Source organism: Ambystoma mexicanum, chromosome 6p, assembly GCF_040938575.1.
Source record: "Ambystoma mexicanum isolate Mex_15411 chromosome 6p, UKY_AmexF1_1, whole genome shotgun sequence".
Classification (NCBI taxonomy): domain Eukaryota; kingdom Metazoa; phylum Chordata; class Amphibia; order Caudata; family Ambystomatidae; genus Ambystoma; species Ambystoma mexicanum.
This window is the reverse complement of record NC_090935.1, coordinates 1,444,716,897-1,444,735,770: the sequence shown is the minus strand read 5'-3', so window position 1 is coordinate 1,444,735,770 and position 18,874 is coordinate 1,444,716,897.

The window sequence follows — 18,874 nt, the reverse complement described above, 5'->3', positions numbered from 1 at the left end:
GCTTTTCTACGCGCCCCGCAGGGTTTGATTGGGGGGTACGCTGTTGTATGCTCAGATACTTGAGGTTGTGGTTTGTTCTATTGTGCTCTCCGTGAAGCGAGGCCCAGAGATTTCCTGAGATGTGGGCTATGTTGAGTCGAGTTTTTTTGTTGTTTGTTGGGTCAGGCAGGAGGGCGTAATGTATCAATGTTTAATTTATTTCGGGCCCAATCTTTGTGAGGTGAGGGGAGATCCAATCTTTGTGAGCTGAGGGGAGAGGACTCAAGCGCCTCGTGTCGTTCGCCTTATCTTGTGCTGTGCAGAACTGGAGACCCTGCAACTGTTGTCTCCTGTCATTTTGGCATTTCGCCTCGAGGAACACCTTTTGGTGTAAAATGCTGGTCTGGATCTTATAGTAATGAGCTGAGTATTCGGTGTCTGGAGGGTCCGTGGCCCGTCGCCCGCTCTTCTCGGGGCTGTACCCCTCACTCAATGTTATCCCCCTGGGTTGAGTGCAAGTGGGTGAGTGTTGTGTCCTATGGGACACGTCCACACTCTGTGAAGGGGTCGCTTTCTTTCTTTGGCTTATGTCTTGCTGTCTAAGCGGGATATTGCTGGTCTGTGTGGGCACAACAGGTCCGGGGCCTCGGTATGGCTTTTCGCACGTTTTATGGTGACGATGGGGCTTGCTGATAGAGAGGGTGCACGTGCCCACTCCACGGGGGCCGCAACGCCCCCTCAGTATCCCACCAGGGCCAGTCTCGAGTGCCTGATGCTGCAGCGTGAGGCCCGGGTGCCTGAGGCCACATTGGATGTCTCCCAGGCCGAGTTGGGGGACTCTTTGAGGTGAAGGGCCCCGGGCCGCTTCTTTTACCGCACCCCGGTCCAGGCCCTGGAGTGGGCCACCCAAGGGGGTGAGAGCACACAGCACGCGTCCGCAGCCCCGAACGGAGCAAGCGGTGCGCAGTCAAGGGCACCCACCGCCTTGTTGGGGTGCTCTTGTCTCCGCTGTGGTTCCTTCTTTCACTGTATTTAAAAGCAGCGTGCCGCCGTGCCTGGGGAGCTCCTAGGAGTGTATTTTCGGTGTGTGGCGCGCTTCATTGCCTGTGTGTCTCATTGGTTTCACTTTCTCGTCAGCCAGCTTGTTGAGGCCAATTCGTGTCGCGTTGATTTATTGGCGACCCCTTTGCCGATTTTCTCCAAGTTTTCGCCCACTTGATGGGGGGTTATTCTGACAGTTGGTGTTTCGTTTGCAGCTGTGGGGGGGTCCTGTAAGTGGGGGCTCAATCCATTTTTCGGGGGCCCAGGATCGAAGCTCACGCAGAGAGTATTGTTGTCTCTGCGCCCCCTGGTGGCCAATCCCCTTTTTTGATTTTTTTAAACTAAAGTCCCTGCCAAGTAATCAGTTGCTACACTTTTGCTTTGGTTAACATAATGTTCCTGGGAATGCCTTTCAGCTCCTCGCCTGTTCAAGCATTGCATCTGAGATGGCCCAATGGTGGTCGGACATAGTGGTATTTTGTGAACTAGACACTAGCCCATTGAAAAACACTTTGGAACTAATTTTGCTCATACTCATAATTGGACTGTGGAGACCTGGTACTTTTTCATTCAGGCATAGCCAGGCCCTCGCTGAGCACATTTTCATCATTTGCATGGCGGAGTGCAAATCTGCATGGCAAAAGCGGCGCATACACGAGTGTACACTCTGCAGTGAGAAGCGAGCATGCTGGGCAGCATTTATTTGTAATTGTGAATGCTGCTTGCCATGCACTCATGCCAGGAAGCGATCATAATGGCTAATACCCTTCACTAATGGGAGCAGGAGTTTAGATTCTATTAAAACACACAAAGGCGAGTATTATGCAATAATCTTCTTTGCTGGTAAAACTAGCAACAAAGAAATACTTTAGAAGAAAAACTATGTTTTCAATAAGCAGTATCAACAAGCTTATTAAACAGTGTAACAGTGTAATATACATAGAGAATACTATCCTTGTAAATAAAAAAAAAATACCATCCTCTTCTGTAGCTGCATTCCATTATCACAGCCAAAACCACACCACTAACGCAATCCAACTGGATATAGCAGAAAACTTGAACACTTGCAACTGGGTAGCCACTCGACCTGGAGGAAATGTGCAGAAATCTTCACACCGAAACTGCAGATGGAGAGAAAAACACATGGGTGGGAGGGAGGCCTAATACTCGTGCCTGTGTCTTTAAATAAAATATCAACCCCTGCTCATGTTAGGGAGGAGGATTAGCCATTTTAATGAAACGCAGCAGCCTTCTTATTATGCAAGTTTAAAGCCCTTGCAAAACTTTCATAGCAACATTTTCTATCTTCTTATGATCAAACTCTCTGAAAGTGGATTCCCTAGACCAGTCAGCTGCTTTGAGTATGTGTTCCAATTTACCACCCAAAGCTGCCAACTTGGAAGCCATAGCCAGTGTACTGGAGTGAGCACCAGAAAGTGAAGTGTCAAATAAAGCTGCAAACATTACCCATTAAACCCAAAGTGCTAATATAGAAGCAGAAACCGGATTATGAGTTTTGTGATATGATAAGAGCAGCTGAGAAGTCCTGGGTGCTCCCACAGACAAAGATTTCCGTTCATAACATTTGAGACAATGAGCAACACAAAGCTTTAAGGCCTTTTTAAAATAAGGATATGAAGCAGTGGTATTCTTTTTTCTGCTGGTAACAAAGAACGTAACTCCTTCCAGGGTAGAGACTTTATTGCCCACGTCTAAAGCTCTGATATCAGATACGGTCTTAATCGAAATCAAACAAAGTAACATTGCGAGGGTAGCAAACAGCTGCTGAAAAGAAAGGCAATCATTATCAGGCCATGCCTGCAGCAGACAGAAAACAAGATTAACGTCCCATAAAACTGAGTACTTAGTCCTAGAAGAGCTTTGACCCTGTTTGTTCTGAGGGCCCTTTAACCAGAAAATGTCTACTTATCGGTTCTCCTTTCACCAGAATGTGTCCTGCCGAAATAGCCGGCCTGAAGGCCTTAATTGTTCTGTAAACCTTTCCTTCTTTAAATAGGGAAACTAGAAAATGTTCTAACGTTACTGGAGGAGCAGATATAGGATACAGGAGTCCATACATACACCAGCATACCCATCTAGCCCATGCAGCGGAATAGCCCTTTTTTGTCCATGTGGCCCAAGAATCTCTGATGATCTGGAGATCTGAAAGGCTTCAGAAAGCAGAGGAAGTGCTGAAATCTTCCAGGTCTCGAAGGGAAAGTTACACTAGAGTACCATGTCATGGGAAAGACCCTACAGGTCCCGGAGCAAAGACGGCTCTACAAGATGTAGCCTGGGAATGTCCGTTGAAAGTTCTAGAAGGGCCAAGAACCAGACTTGAGATGGGCAAAATGGAGTCACTAGTCTCAATGACACCTGTTGTCCGCACACTTGCACTAACACTCTCGCTATCATCAAGAAGGGTGGGAAGGCATACCCGATTCCTTTTGACCAATCCTGCAAGAAAGCGTCCACTGCTAGGATTTCCGGATCCGTATGCTAACTGCAAAAGTGTGGAACTTGACAAGAAGCAAAAAGATGACCGGAACTGGACCACAAAGTGCCTGCAGCCTCTAACCGCATGAACAGAAAGGAATCGAGTCTCCAATCGCTCCTGTTCTGAAGATACCTAGAGTTCCAATCCGACACAGTGTTGGCTAAATGCGGAAGCGTTTCCACTTGGAGGGAAATGTTTCTGTTCATGCAAAAATGCCAGAAATCTCTGGCTAGATCTGCTAATCCCATTGATTTTGTTCCCCCCAGCCGGTTGATGTAAAAAAACGCGGACAAATTGTATATGTGACGGAGGACACAGCAATTCCTTTGTTCGTTCATTAGACTCTTTACTGCAAAATAGCCTGCCAGAAGTTCCAAGCAATTGATACGTAAAAGCCTTTGTTTTGACCACTTCCCTCCTATGCAAATATATCCAACTCTTACTCCCCAACTCAGAGAACAGGTGTCCGATTCCAAAAGGACCAAAAATTGCTCTGAGATACCAGGCTTCCATGTGTTTCATTGTAACACTCAAACAACAGAAGGTAAAGTAATTCCCAACTAGGGCCCCTATTCAATTGGAACGAGATTATGCACAGATAGGGTCATTTAAATGTTTGGCTAGGGATTTAGGTATAGGAATAACTTTATAATTACTTTACCTTCTGTTGTTTGAGTGTTACAATAATTTGGCATAAGCAGGAGGGAACTGCCTTTAAACTCCCCTTTGTGGTTACTCATTCCATGTGTTTCAGCCACCATTGAACAGCTTCCTTGGCATCTGAAGAAAGATGAATGAGCTGAGAGTGTGAAGGGGCTTTGCGAAGGTGTTTCGTCTTTAACTTCTGGAGAGGCCTGTAATGAAGGGTAGCTGGGAAAATGTCTTGAATTGAAGCCAACAACATTCCCAGTACTCTGAGGAATACTCCCAAGAATCTGAGGGAAAGAGATCCTTGCTGAGGATTACTCTGATTTTCTGCGAAATCTTTCTGATTCTGATCCCTGGTAGAAGGACACATTGCAGAGAATCAATATTGAAGCCCAGAAACTGGATGCATTGTGTAGGCATGAGGATGAATTTCACTGAATGTGTCACAAATCCCAAACGTAGAAGCAGAGAGTGAGTCATTGACAGGTAGTAAGACAGTATGTTTTTATCCTGAACTAGGATTAACATATCATCCAAGTAAATAATGATTCTGACCCCTCTGGCCCAGAAAGGTTATCACTGATTTTATTTTCTTGGTAAAGCACCATTGGACTGAGGAGATACTGAATGGCAGGGTTGTGAACTGCCATACATGACCCTGCCACAGGAATTGAAGGAACTCCTGATGAGGTTGACAAATGGGAACTGCCAGGTTAGCATCTTTGAGGCCTAATTTCCCCATCCAATCTCCTGGAAGGAGAGTGTCTCTTACTAAATGAGTACCTTCCATCTTGAAGTGGTGATAAATCACAAAGGCGTTGAAAGCCTTGAAATGTACTACTGGACAGAGTCCCTTGTCTAGTTTGTGAACCAGAAAAATTGAGCTGAGGAATTGAGGAAAGGCATAGGTTGCCGGAACCACCAAACCTTGTTGCAACATGCTTTGAACTTCCAAGTCTTGTAAACCTGCCTTGTCCCTGTCAAAAGAAAGGGGAAATGGTTGAGTTATCTGTTGTGCTCCGGAATGAAATTCTGTGTGATATCCCTGTACCGTTTGAAGAACCCATGGGTCTGATGTTCAATTTTTCAAGGCTGGGAGACAAAGGGCCAGGTTCCACAGAGACCACTGTAAAAAGAAGACTATGTAGGACAAACATTTTACCTGTTCAAGGTCAAGAACCACCTGCTCCTCACATAAATCAACCTCTCCATTGGTCCCATCTTCTGAGAAATAAGGACTGGCTTCTTTAAGTGAAGGAGTAGGAATGCACTCCTCTCTGTGAGAATTGAGCAGAGTGGGAGGAGCCCTGGGAGAAGCAGCCAGAGGAGCAAGCTCTGCCTTGTCTGGCCCTGTCAAAAACTTTAGGAGCAAATACTCTACTACTGTTTGTGTGAGATTTGTCCAATGCTGTGAAGGTCTGGACATATGTGGGAAGATCTTTAATGAATTTGTCCCTAAAAAGGTGCCCTTTCCATTAACTTCGGATCAATTCTCATCAGCAGAGCTTTACGCCTTTCAGCTGATAGAGCTGAATTGGCCTTACCAAACAGGCAAACCGCTTGCTGGATCCATCTCCTAAATGTTTGGACATCTGGTGTGACTTTTCACATGACATAATCTTCCACCTATTAAACAAATTGTGTCAAAGAGCCCAACTAATCCCAGAGTTTATCCTGACAGGACTTGAGTGCCTTATCAATGCTTTTCTTTGGATCTTTCCCTTTTTTGGATAAAAACACAACCATCGGGTTGTCTATTTCTGCAGTGTGATATACTTTATCTGGAAGAGAGGGCTGAGGGCACTCTGGTCGGAGTTTATTATGCTCTTCTTTAGCCAAAGTCTAAAGGAAAGAGGCTACTGCCAGAGCTGGAAGCCATTCTGCAGACATGGGATGCTTAATCATGGCTGGGTCAAAAAACAGAACCCACAAATCATACAAAATGGAGGTATCTCTGCTTAAAGCAGAGTCAGGGGTGTGAGAAGCCTTTGCTTTACATTTAGGGGGAGAATCAGAGTCAAGGAAGACCCTGAAATAGTAAGAAGCTGCATTGAATCTTCAACCACAGAGACCCTATGGGGCTTCTGGGTGTGAGCGAGCAGCTCTGACCCCTCAATTTTCCTTTTCACAGCATTATTTAAAGGAACCATAGTGGCAGGAGAATCAGAGGATTTATTGGTGACATTAGAAATGTGCTTAGATATGTATTTATTTTTCCCGTGAACTGAAATAGATTGGCCAGCAATGTTATTAATACGTCTATCAAAGGCTGAGGCTAGAGTGATATTTAGCTAAAAGAAATGCTTCATCCATTGCATCCTGAACTACTTGTACTATCATGGAGGGGTCACACCCACCCCGAACCTTACCTGCTGCCTGAGAGGCAGAGGCAGCAATATCAGTGCCTACAGATTGTCTCTCTATCCTGTCGGGGTGGAGGGGGGGGCGGATTCATGATCATTGTACCATCAGAGAAAGTTTAGGAACAAAAATTCCCATCAGGGCCTATAGAGGCCGCCACTTCCCCTTAATAAAAGGCGGTAAAGTAATTCAATGGAATGGCAGCCGACACCGAGCAGGCACTCAGCAGCAGCTCTCAGTGAACTCAGCCGAGCAGTCCACATCGCATGCCACTAAGCGGAAGAAGGAGCTGAATAGACTCCGGCCTTCACGCTGGACCAGGTGAGGAAGGAATTCTAACAGACCGCACCCCAAAAACTAGACACACACAGTGGTGAGTGTTTACATTTGCTGCACGGTGCAAGCTTGCGCCCTGTCGAGAAAGCTTTCCCGCGAGCCTGTGAGTCACCAGAACGCCCAAGGCGCATGCGTCTCGGGAGGTGCAAAACACCTGAAACAGTGAACGGTAGTCAGTAAAGCATGCAATTAATCAAATAAACCAAAGAATACCGGAGGCAGAATCCATTTTACGTTCTTAAAATAAAGATATAAATATAACTGGAACTTCACATAAACACTCTCATATAAGCAAAGAAAATAGCGACTACTAGAGATATATATCTATGGCTGCTACCAGCAAAGAAAAAGATGAGGATCTGATATAGTTCCCCTTTATGGGCAAGGACAGCATGTGATTGGCTGAGCAAGTGGCATGTCCAACAACGCCATCTTGCCTTGGGATTATTCTCTAAGTGTATTACACTTTTTACTAAGCTTGTTGATAATGTTTATTGAAAACATCGTTTTTCTTCTAAAGTGTTTCTTTGCTGCTAGTTTTACCAGTAAAGAAGATGATAGTATAATAAGAAGCCTCCGGTCTTTCAGAAGAAATACAAGTAAATGCTGCCCGACACGCGAGAATGTCAGGCAGCGTGTACAACAGATCCCTATGGGGTTCACCAGCTTAATGCTGGTGCATAACACAAAGCTGGTGGACCCCATAGGGATTTTCAGCATTTGTGCCGGCATGAAAATCCATGTAGCTGCAAATGCGGGAGCATTTGTATGGCCGAGAGGAAGGAGGAGGCGGAAACGCAAGTTTCCTTCCGCCCCTCCTCTATACAAATGATTGGAAATGGGGCGTGATGTTAATGGTAGGCTTTTACCCCTTCCATTAACGTTACACCCCTATGGAACATGAGCTCCTTTGTAAATCAGATACACAGAGTCAGAAAGCCGAAGCTAAAAGCTGAGCTTTGCAGCAGAAGTGAGTGATAAGGTCATGGCTGGGAGAGCAGCATTTCAAAGGGATGCAAAAAGAGCATCATACAGGTGGCACGCGAGAATCCAACATGCCACTGCAAAGATGCTGTAGAGCAAACCGACGGACTGCTTGACCCGCAAACTGCCTTTATCAATGTGTGGAAGACTTCAACAGAGCTATCAGTCGGACGAGGCTTCGTCAAGCGAGTAAGAACTTGTGAACAAAGCCGCAGAGAAAACAAATACGAATGTTCGCCGCAGAAGCGAGGAGTAGTAGTTGCTTGTGAAGTACTTCAGATACCAACGGGGGATGAACATAGACAGCCCAGGAAGAGCAAAGGGTTGGGCATTGTGTATTTCCAAGACTGTAGCGCAGGTGCTAGGACCAGCACAGGAGACGCATGGGATACCTTTTGAGAGTTGGGGTGTCTAACACTCCAAGGCCATAGCGCAAATGACTACCTTGGAACATACTAGCAAGGCCTGACAAATGCCTAATACTTATACACAAGCCAAAACTTGGCTTTGCCAATGCTTGTTTTTTACAGGACTTCAGTGAAGGATACATAGGGCCTCATTCCGAGTAGGGCGCAAAGGGATACCGGGCACCGCTAAGGACATTGGTGCCGGTAATCCCTTTGCGCCCTACTATGAGGTCCCTTAGCGGGTCCCGCTATGGGTGCCTGGTTTTACCAGGCACCCTTAGCTGGAGCCGCAAAGGAACCAGGAAGCAAATAACGGTACCGCAAATTGCGGTACCGTTATTAGCTCCCTCCCCATTCCCATTGAGCCCTTTGGGGGCTCAAATGGGAATGGGGATTGCCTTTTTCAATGGGGACTTACCGGTCCCTCAAAGGTCGGACTACACTGGTAAGTCCCCATTGAACCAGGTTGGAGTCGGTACCGGTATTGGAGGCAGCCATGGTGCTAATAGCACCATGGCTGCCTCCAATCTGGAAATGAGGCCGATAGTGTTTAGAAATCACGTGGCTGAAAGCAGACCTGGTTGACATTTTTATTACACAAGTACGCCATTTAGAGCTAAAATTCAGTCGTCAACTCTCGGATGACTGCTTTGAAAAAAGGAGGAGTCACATAGACAGCCGGGAGGAGCAATCACTAGAATTAGAAGACAAAGCCTGGTGATCAGAAACATACCGAAGGGGTAGTGAGGAGATAGAGAGGAATTCAGGAGGTGGAAGTGACCCCAATGCAGGAGTGCTGCTAGGTCTGGAAAAGATTAGGGGCTACGCTAATGTTGGGACTGGCGGGATTTGGGGCTTGCTAGCCTTTTGGTTGTAGACCCTGAGCTTCTATCCGGGGCTACAACCAAAAGACCTGGGGCTATAGCCCACCCAGCCCTCCTGCCCCCACCAAGCGATGTCTCTGTCCCAAAACGGGAGGCAAAAAAACACTTGGAGAGAGATCTAGAGAATAGTTGCACGTAGGGCGTTGTGACTCAAGCACTCCAAGAGAATAGCGGAGTGGCGATGACGAGCAAAAGAGGACTCGGGAATGTTGGATGTTGGGCGTTCTAGATCTGATGCGCCTAGACCATAGCATAGTGGTGCTGGCCAATAAAGGGGAACCAGGAAGAGCAAAGGGTTGGGAATTGTGTATTTCCACGACATTAGCGCAGGTGCTAGGGCCAGGTTGGGAACCCAAGAAGGGACACCATTTCAGAGTTCGGTTTCTAACGCTCCAAGACCAAAGTGCAAAGGGACTGACAAAAAAGGGCCCGGAAAGAACAGTGGCACGTTGTTTAATAGTGAAAGTAAGGGGTTATTTCAATTTTAGCAAATGGAATTATGTTAGATTAGTAGAATTGTATGTGTTATGAATGTGTTTCTTTTGTAGAACATGGAAGGTGCAGGTTATATGGAACGGATGAAGAACATGAAACATTAAAACATCTAGTTATCAACTGTCTGCAAACTATTTGAGACTGAAGTGTTTTGAAAGATTTATGGAAAAGACTTTTATTGATGCTGGGGAAAGACTGTTGATAGAACCGATGGAAAGTGAGAATATCTCTGTGATAATGGCTCTTTACAGACTCTTAACAACACTTTAGGAATTATTGTAGATTTAGAGTTCATTTTGAGAATGAGATGTTTTAATATTTCTAATAATGGTATTTTTAAGAACTACATTTTTTATAGGTGTATTTGATATAATGTGATTCAAGCTAATTGATGATTTTGCACAATCTAGTTTGTGTAAGGTTTTACTTAAAGCCAACTCTCAATAAATAAATACATTAAAAAAAACATAAAGTGATGTTTTTTATGTGCTATGATAATGGGTATCTATGTCTTGAGGAATTTAATAGTTATTTTTCTGATATTTCTGTAACGCTTACCTGATTCCCACGGAAGCACCGACCTGTTCTGGACTGCTATGACCTCTTCTAAGGTGATGCGCAGGACTCGGAAGACGGACTGCGTCGGACCCCCATACCTCGCCTGTCTGGCCCGTAGAAGAATCTTTCTGTAGATGGAAAAGGGGATTAACTGTCTGCTGGATAATGTGTCGGATTCCCCCCTTCCCCCTCTCACACTCCTCGAACCCTCTCCGCGAATCCCCGTAGACTCTCACCTTAGAGTCTGAAAGGACGAGATCTCCATCCTGCTTCCGATGCAGGGGTGCGTTGATTTCCAGTTACTTCACTGGATCTCGGGTTTGGTGGGTATTCAACTCCGCTTGACTTTTCCGATATGAGGACGTAAGTATTCAGTTGCAAAAGTTCAAGCCTTAATTGTCTGTTGTCCTTTTCTCTATTTCAGATGCAGGATGAAGAATCCGCATTGAGGAATGGATTCGCCGAAGGTAAACTCTGGTGAGTCTTTTTGATGGATGGTTCCCTTAGTGATCTTGCTTTCACCCACTAATGCGTGTGTCTTTTTCCCCTTAGGGGCCGGGGTACGGAAGTGCCAAAGAAACGGCGCCGACCGGAGGTGAGGAAAGATTGTCCCAACAATAATCAGGTAAGTCTTAAGGTGGAAGAATCAGGCCTTCCTCAATCTGTTCCTTCGCTCATCTTTGTTTTGTCTCTTTTTCTCCTTAGGCGCTGAAAGGCGACAGATGGTGCCAATGGTCGCTGAAGAGCCTGAGGACGCCTCGTGAAGGTGAGTGGAACGCGGCGCTGCAGCGAGCGATGCAATGCGCTTCTAAAAATAATGTCTTTTCTCAGGATCGTCGGAGTGACGGTTCCAGACTCCTTTCTCTCCTTTCCTTCCTTTTCAGGTATTCCAGGTTGCAGGTGGGCGTGGCTGGAGCCAGGATGCAGGAGCAGACACGGTGAGCGTCCAGCTGCTAGATTCAGAACAACGCGAAGCGTGAGCTGCTGTCTGGGCGTGGTTTAAATAGCCCCCAAAGTAGTTCCAGGTAAGTGTTCTTCCTCAGCCACGCCCGAGTGGTAAAATAGTCCCATAGGTAAAATAGTCCCTTTCAGACCTCAAGGAGGTCTGGATCCGGCAGCATGGTCTGCATCAGGCAAGTCCATCCAAGCACTCCCATAATGAGCCTGGCGCCTATGGTGCCAGGACCGATGCCTTCTATGAGCCTGGTGCCAAAGGTGCCAGGACAATGTCCAAAGAGCCCCTATAAGGGGTTGCTGGGTCCCTCCCTGGGGACATGATGTCTGCTTTCGGGGATGCTGGTCCTGAACTGGCTTCCCGGGAGTAGGCATCATGACAATTTCAATCTATATAAGTGTGAAAAGTTGAATTGCAACTAATGCACACTATAATAAATTTAACAAAGCGCACAGAGAGTTACATTTTAGGAGTTGTGTTTCTTACACTCCTGAGTACAGCCATGCTGAGCAATAAAGGTGAAATAGGAAAGGTAGACACTTATAAAAGAATCACAGGACTTGATTTCTGGGAATTGTGGTTCTAAACCTCTGAGATAAAAGCTCAAATGTCACGGACAGCTGCCAGAGAGACACATTAACTGAGTGTTGGGAATTGGGTGTTGTAAGCCAATGGCACTGATAACTATTCAATAATTGTACTTTTAATCCCCAAAGAGAGTGGCATACTGAAATAGGATGAAACAATTAGAAATGGGGAAGCAGTGCTTTAAAAGGGCCAGTCCTACCCGGCCCTCAGTACCTGCACTTCTCACTTGTTGAGCATTTGAGTACCTGCACTTCTTAATGCCTGAAAGAGAGTACCGGTACTCAACTATGTGACGAGGTGAAAATGAAAGCTTTTTATTTCACTTTATCGCAACTTAAAGGGTTAAGCTTCTGCATCCTTCGCTGGGGAAAGCAGCACGCTCTCCCTCCTCCTCTCTCCACCACCCGCAGTGCCCATAATGTCCACTTCAGGGCCCACCCTGCAGAACAAAAGGGGAGACAAACATGCATCCACTGTGCTCTCAGCTCCAAGTAGGGGTGGAACCCTGTTTGGCTAAGTGGGCCTCCCCTGTTACCATTGGTGTCCTGTGATGGAGCAGGGATTGGTCGGGAAAGCCTGGCAAGTTACTTTCTTAAGTTGTTTCTTTGTTATTAGCCGCGCATATTCTCACATGTAAATGTTTAAGTAATTGGAGTTGTGATGGAACGTTTTCCACTGACAACTCACACACAGCTCCAGTTACCTACCAATTTTCTTATTTGGCAATAAAGGAGAGCAATACTAAAACTCCCCGTCTAAAGCTTAGTTTACAGCTATTATATCTGCTAGATTAATACGCAAAAAATGGTATGTGAATATTCAAACTTTCTAAACACAATGCATAGCAACAAACTGGAAGTTTGTGTGAAAGGAACACAGATACACCTCTTTACCGAAGTGTGTGATCCATGGCACATAATTAAATCCCACTGGGCATTGCCTGCAAACAACAGGGTGCGCCTAAAAGGGACCTATGGCGGCACCAAAATTGCTGCGCTGGAATGTCCGGCTTCGTAGCTTGGTGAGTACCTGCACTTCTTTTCTTCCATTTAAAGTAGTGCAGGGAATTAAAAGGTGAACTGATGCATAGGCCTGCAACCTGTGGGAGCCAAAGTTGGCAGACCCCTGAAAAGTCTTTGAAAAAATATATACTTTACTCAAAAAAGTTAAATCGGTGTGTGACATTAGGGCCTCATTACGAGTTGGGCGGTATCCCAGTGGTAAATCTGCCAGAATACTGCCCAAATGTATTTCTGTTACCACCACTTGGTCCGGCAGAATTTCCACCGGATTACAAGTGGTGATGGCGGTGTAATTTCCCATTAGACTCAAATGGGCTTTTTTGGTGGAATTACCGCAGCAGAATTTCCGCTGCAGTAATTCTGCCGATTTTTCAGCAGTGAATTGGAGCATTTACCTCCAGGATTCTTCTGGAGGCAAATCCTGAAATCGAGGCCCAAACTCGTAATTTACCGCCAATTTTACCACCTAGCGCCCAAGTAGTATTGTTCTTTACAAAAATATTGCATTTGCTTTTAGCACATATGGCTGCAGCATTGTACAGCTGGTCGCGTGCAGTGGGGGCTAGGCCTCATGGGTTTAAGAAATCAGCTGTTTGGGGCGATGTGGGATTTTTGCATAAACAATCCATGGTCAAAAGAATCCTCTTGGAAACTAGAAAGGCCAGCGTTCTCCGCATCGTTTCTTCCTGAATAGGCCTGCGCACCAGTCGACAGAGCAGAATTGTGACCCCAGACTAAAGCAACAAGGTAGCAGGAGGGGAGGCAGCCAATCTGCAGTGTGAGACTGCTTAGAGGAGCCGTGCTTTGTGTTGTCTTGAATGTTGTGCTGTCCTGATCCCAATATTGTTGTATGACATGTCGAGCTGGCAGTGGTGGTCGCACGGGATCTGGGGAGTGCGGGTTGGGGTGTGACTTGGTTAATGGGTTGCTCAGGAGTGGGCAATGCATGGGTTGTGTCTGGAAGACGTGCGCTGCCAGGGTTCTTTGGAGCTGAAGAGTGGAAGCATCCTTTGGTGACAGCTGGGAGTGTCAGTAATTTGCACCCAAGTCGCTTTGAGCGTCTGAGAAAGGGCTTGCCCAGTCTTGGGGAGTTGAGAGCTGTAACAGAAGGTAAGATAACATAACTCTTGCAGATAAGAAGGGAGTATGCAGTGAGCATTGCTCAATAATTCCTGATTAACAATGGGGTTCATTCTAAGCCCATGCTGTATCTTTGCACAGACATTCCAACAAAGCACAGGCTTATGCATGTGAATACTGGCCAGTACTGCTCTTTCCTGCTGTGCTTATTGCAGCAGGCTCTCCTTTTCAGCAAGACTGTTCTACACATTCAGGCCAATGCTCAGATTACTTACCAGTAATCTTCATTACTCCTAGTCCCAGTACTTACCTGTGAAGTCTCCTCAGGAACCTCTTTTCACATGTTATTCTTCTCTGGCCCGGCCTCGCCTTTTCCCTTCAGGGCATAATAGCCTTCCTCCTCCGACCATCTACAGTTGTCACCAGCTGACTTGCAAGGCGCTTAAGTCTTATTATCAGTCGGGATTGAAGTACTTGGACGAGGATGAGTAGGACTAGGGGCACTGAAGATTAGTGAGCATTACCTCCACTTCCCTCTTGCTCGTCCCAGTTCTTACCTGTGAGGCATAACTCTGGGCAACAAATGGATTTGGAACAGGAATCACCAGATCAGGCGGAGGTATGCGCCCCCACTATCACCAAATGTATTCAGTAACCAAACCGACAACCCTCCCTTGCGTATGTCTGATAAGGTACAGCAGTGCCAGACTCAACACCACATTTCCAATGGCCCCCACCTCCTGACAGTGCAGATAGATTCTAATCAAAGCATTAGGGTCTGCCCAGTTTGCTGCCTGCAAATGTCCTAAATGGAAATACCTCTGGCCTCGGCCCAGGATGCCGACATGCTCCTGCTGGACCTCCCCTGCCTCTCTGCAGGGGGAGTAGATCCCACTGACACGTAAGCAAGGGAGATGGTGTCTCTTAATCAGCGACTGATAGTGGGTAGCATTGCCTTCATCCCCACATGGGTTCCCCAAAGGTGATAAAGAAACTGGCAGCAGAATGGAAGGCGCTGCTCCTTTCCAAGTACGTTTTACAAAGCCCTTCTGACATCCAATTTGGCCCAGAGTTCTTCTTCCGGGGATGATGGGTTGGGAAAAAAGGAGGGCAGAGCAATTTCCTGAGATTTGTGAAATTGCTAAACAACCTTAGGTAAAAAAGAGGGGTGACATGTCACTGATTTCCCCGGTCTCCTAGCAGCAGTCATGGGCATTCAAAATACCATTTTGAGTGTCAGATATTTCAGATGGACATCCTCCAGGGGCTAAAATGGGCAAAGTTGCAAAAATGTAAGAACCAAGGGGATATCGCAGAACGGTAGACCCAACACTCTCACAGGCCCAGAAAGGGAGTAACTCCTAGGGAGATGGCCTACTAAACGTGTAGGTCAGAAGCATTGTGGCCCGGATCCTGAAAGAGCGGATACCAGCCCATTGCACCCTGAGGGTTGAGACTGGTAGACTCATGTTGGACCCTTCCTAGAGGAATTGGAATATTCCCCAGGACCTGTGGAGAATTAGGAGTCCTGGATCTTACACCACAAAACAAAGATTCTCCAATGCCTGTTTTAGACCTTCACAGTGGAGTTTTCTTTTGACAGGGCGAACAGGTTCCCCCCCAGGTCCCTAAACTCAGCACCAATCTGCCTAAGGATTTAAAATGGAAACCCCTGTTTATTAACATAGGCCACGATGGTGGTTTTGTCTGACTGGAGGAGAACCTACTTCCCCCTGAGTGAAGAAGAGAATGCCCGGAGGGCCATTGAAACTGCAGCTAGCTACCTACAGTTGATCGAGTGGGCTCCCTCTTGTTCTGAACACAGTTCCCGGTGCACTTGACCTAGTACTACTGCCCCTCAGCCCATCTTGCTGGCATTGGTGGTAACAACCGTAGTCAGTGACTGCTGCAAGGGAAAACCTCTCAGTAGATTGGCCATGTGAAGCCACCATTGTAGCCTTCGATGGAGTGATGGTCTCACAGGGACCAGGACATTAAAGTCCAAGGAGTCTTCATTCCAGAACCTTTGGAGGCAGATCAGCAGACGTCTCAAATGCAACCAGGCCCAAGGGACAAGAAAAACACCAGTGGCCATGTGACCCTGCATCTGGAGGAAGTCCATGGCAGTGGCCTGAGGCTGGGTGAGCAATTGCCCCATGCAATTTGTAACTTGAGTGCCCTCTGGACCGGCAATAGCACTTGCTCTTGGACTGTCCAGAACCATGCCCCTATAAATTGAAGGTCGTGCAATGGTTGCAACTGCAAATTTGTCCAATTGAGGAGAACCCCCATGTTCTCTAGCATGTTGCATGTCTACTTCACATGCTCAATCAAGAGGTCCTGAGAAGGTGCTTCGAGGAGCCAATCATCTACGTAAGGGAACACTTGGATTCCCTAGCGATAGAGTGCCACCACAATGGGTCCCATGACGTTGGTGAAAACCTGCAGAGCCGATTTCAGCCAAAAGCGGAGAACATCTGAACTGGAAAGGCTCACTGACTTCAGTGAACCTCAGGGCTTGCTGGTGTAGTCGGGACATGAAAATGGAAATAAGCATCCTACTGGTCCAGAGGACCTAGACACTCCTTGCCGTGTACTAAGGGGATGATCCTTGGCAGACATTCCATTTTGAAATGCTGTGTTGTTTCATTGAGTATCAGGCACTTCAGATTTATGGTTAGTCAGAACTTCCCCGATAGCTTGGCCACCAGAAAGGCGATGGTGAATATGCCACTCACTCTTTCGTGGGGACTCTCTTGATGGCTTTCTTCGTCCATAGCTCTTGCATCGCCTGCCACATTGCCTTGCACTTAGCACTGCCTTGAGGGAGTGGTGTTCGGATGGTACCTAAAAGGAGCGGCGAGGAGGAGAATGTGATCTTGTAACCCCAATGGACTAGTCTGCTGACGCAAGCGTTACCAAACAGTCGGTTCCATTGGGTCCAGAAGTGCAACAGGTGATCTCCAACTGGCCTGGTTCATGACTTCTGCTGTTTTGAAGGGGACGGGCGATGGGACTGCCACTTCTGCCCCATAGTGGGGCACCCCAGTACTGAGGCTTGTCTTCAAGGGTGTCCCCCAAAAGCAACTGTTTTTCTTAAGGAACTCTCATCTGTGTGTTCTTTTGTTGAGAAGCTGTCCACCAATCCTTGTTATGAAGATATGGTTTCCAGTGATGATGGTGCCCATTGACATTGCTGTGGCTTTTGCCTTATCATAGGCAACGTGTGACAAAAACTCGACCTGGGTCTTGACTGCTTGTCGAATCGGAAGCGGGTCTGTTCCACTTTGTTGCCAATTTTTGTCCTCCCAGGGCTGTCTCTGGAGTGCATGAAAAGTAGGTGGCCGATCTGAGAGCCAGTTCAGTTCCCCCACATGCCTTTCCTAGCTCTCTGCCAACCTTCCTATCTGTGGGGCCCTTGATGGCTTCTTCCGGTAGCAATGAAGACCTTCCCACCAGGCTAGGGAGAATCTCGTCCACTTGGATCGTCTGTGGAATTGCTTTCTCCTCCCACTTTAGTGAGTAAAGCTTGGCCAAGAATCTGGGGACTGCCCTCTTATCTGGCTCTTTCCACTCCCTTCCTTAGAATTTCTTCTTTCATTTCTGTGAGTAAGGGAAGCCCAGCTTGCGGGGTGCGTTTGAACTCTGGGGGAAGGACCCGTGTGGTCCATGATGTAGCTAGTGTAGGCTCTGCATCTTGGAACCCCATGTAATGAGTCACCTGAATCAGGACAGTGATTACCGATTCTTTGTCCATGTATTTTCCCCTTACGTCCTCACTATGTGAGGAAAGGGGGCCGTTAGTAGAACTGGAGGAGGATTCTGATGATGCAGAGGAGCAAGGGGTGACATGTATGTGCTTGCTGCTGCATCTAATGCCTGTCTCCTTTAGGGCTTTCTTGAAGATTTCGAGCAGTCTCTCCTCAGAAACCCTTTCCAGTCTCCTCCTTTTATGGAATCTTACAGGAGAATTGGTGAGGTGGGGGGTAGACCTGGGCTCCATATAGTGTCTTTTTTTCAGCATGTTTTCCTATTATCAGCTTTTAATGAACTGGAGACCTCTCAAAGAGTTGTACCCACGGGTGAGAAGCGGCACCATTACTATTCTTCCTGTGTTTTTATATAGCGACAAATCTTATTAAAGGCTAAATACCCCTTCGGATATTACCTCACTCACGCGGTCAGAGGCAGACCACAAATATTCATACACAAAGGAGCAGGTGGAACAAATTAAGTTTCACAGATTCACTGATCTATATCGATAAGGTGATGCAGGACCCTCCTGTACCTTATTATCCTGAAAAAATAAACCAAGTACATAGAACATATACACAATTCTAGACATTTTTATTAATGTTACAAAAGATAAAACAATTCATAAAAATGTTCTGAATGAACATGACCCAAAATAAAACACACATGGTAGATATAAAATGAACCTATTCACTAACGTAACAAACACTAGACCACATTTAACAATTGAATATACACATATACCTTTGACACCCAGTACACTCTCCAGGTATTATAGTTCCAAACATATATATCCCGACATGTTTCAGTTCTTCTTCGCTACCATTGCACAAACTTTCTTCAGGGGAAACACGATTATCTTTGTTACCACCATGCAATCCAGGGCCACATTTAGGATTCCAGATTCAACCAGGGGGTTATCTCCAAATCTGATATTCGTAGTGCTGGTGTCCAAATCCACCACAAATAGCTGCAAACTTCATAAATCAAGTCTGGTTTTTCATTATTTCAACTGCTGTTTAATAGCAACAGGTCCAAAGCAACCAGTAGACAACGTCTGGTGCAAGGGACTCAAGAAGTAATCCAAACCGGTGATTTGCGATTCCACACCGCTGGCAAATTTTACACTCAATGTAGCTCTTATAAGCAGGCCAGAGTGCGGCTACACCTATCCAAGTAGGTTCTTTTGAAAACACCACCACGAACGCTGCTGTCAGTTTATATAGCGACAGCCTGCCCTGGGGACTAGCCCGAAGCACGCTAGTTGCTTAGCAACCTGGGCCTCT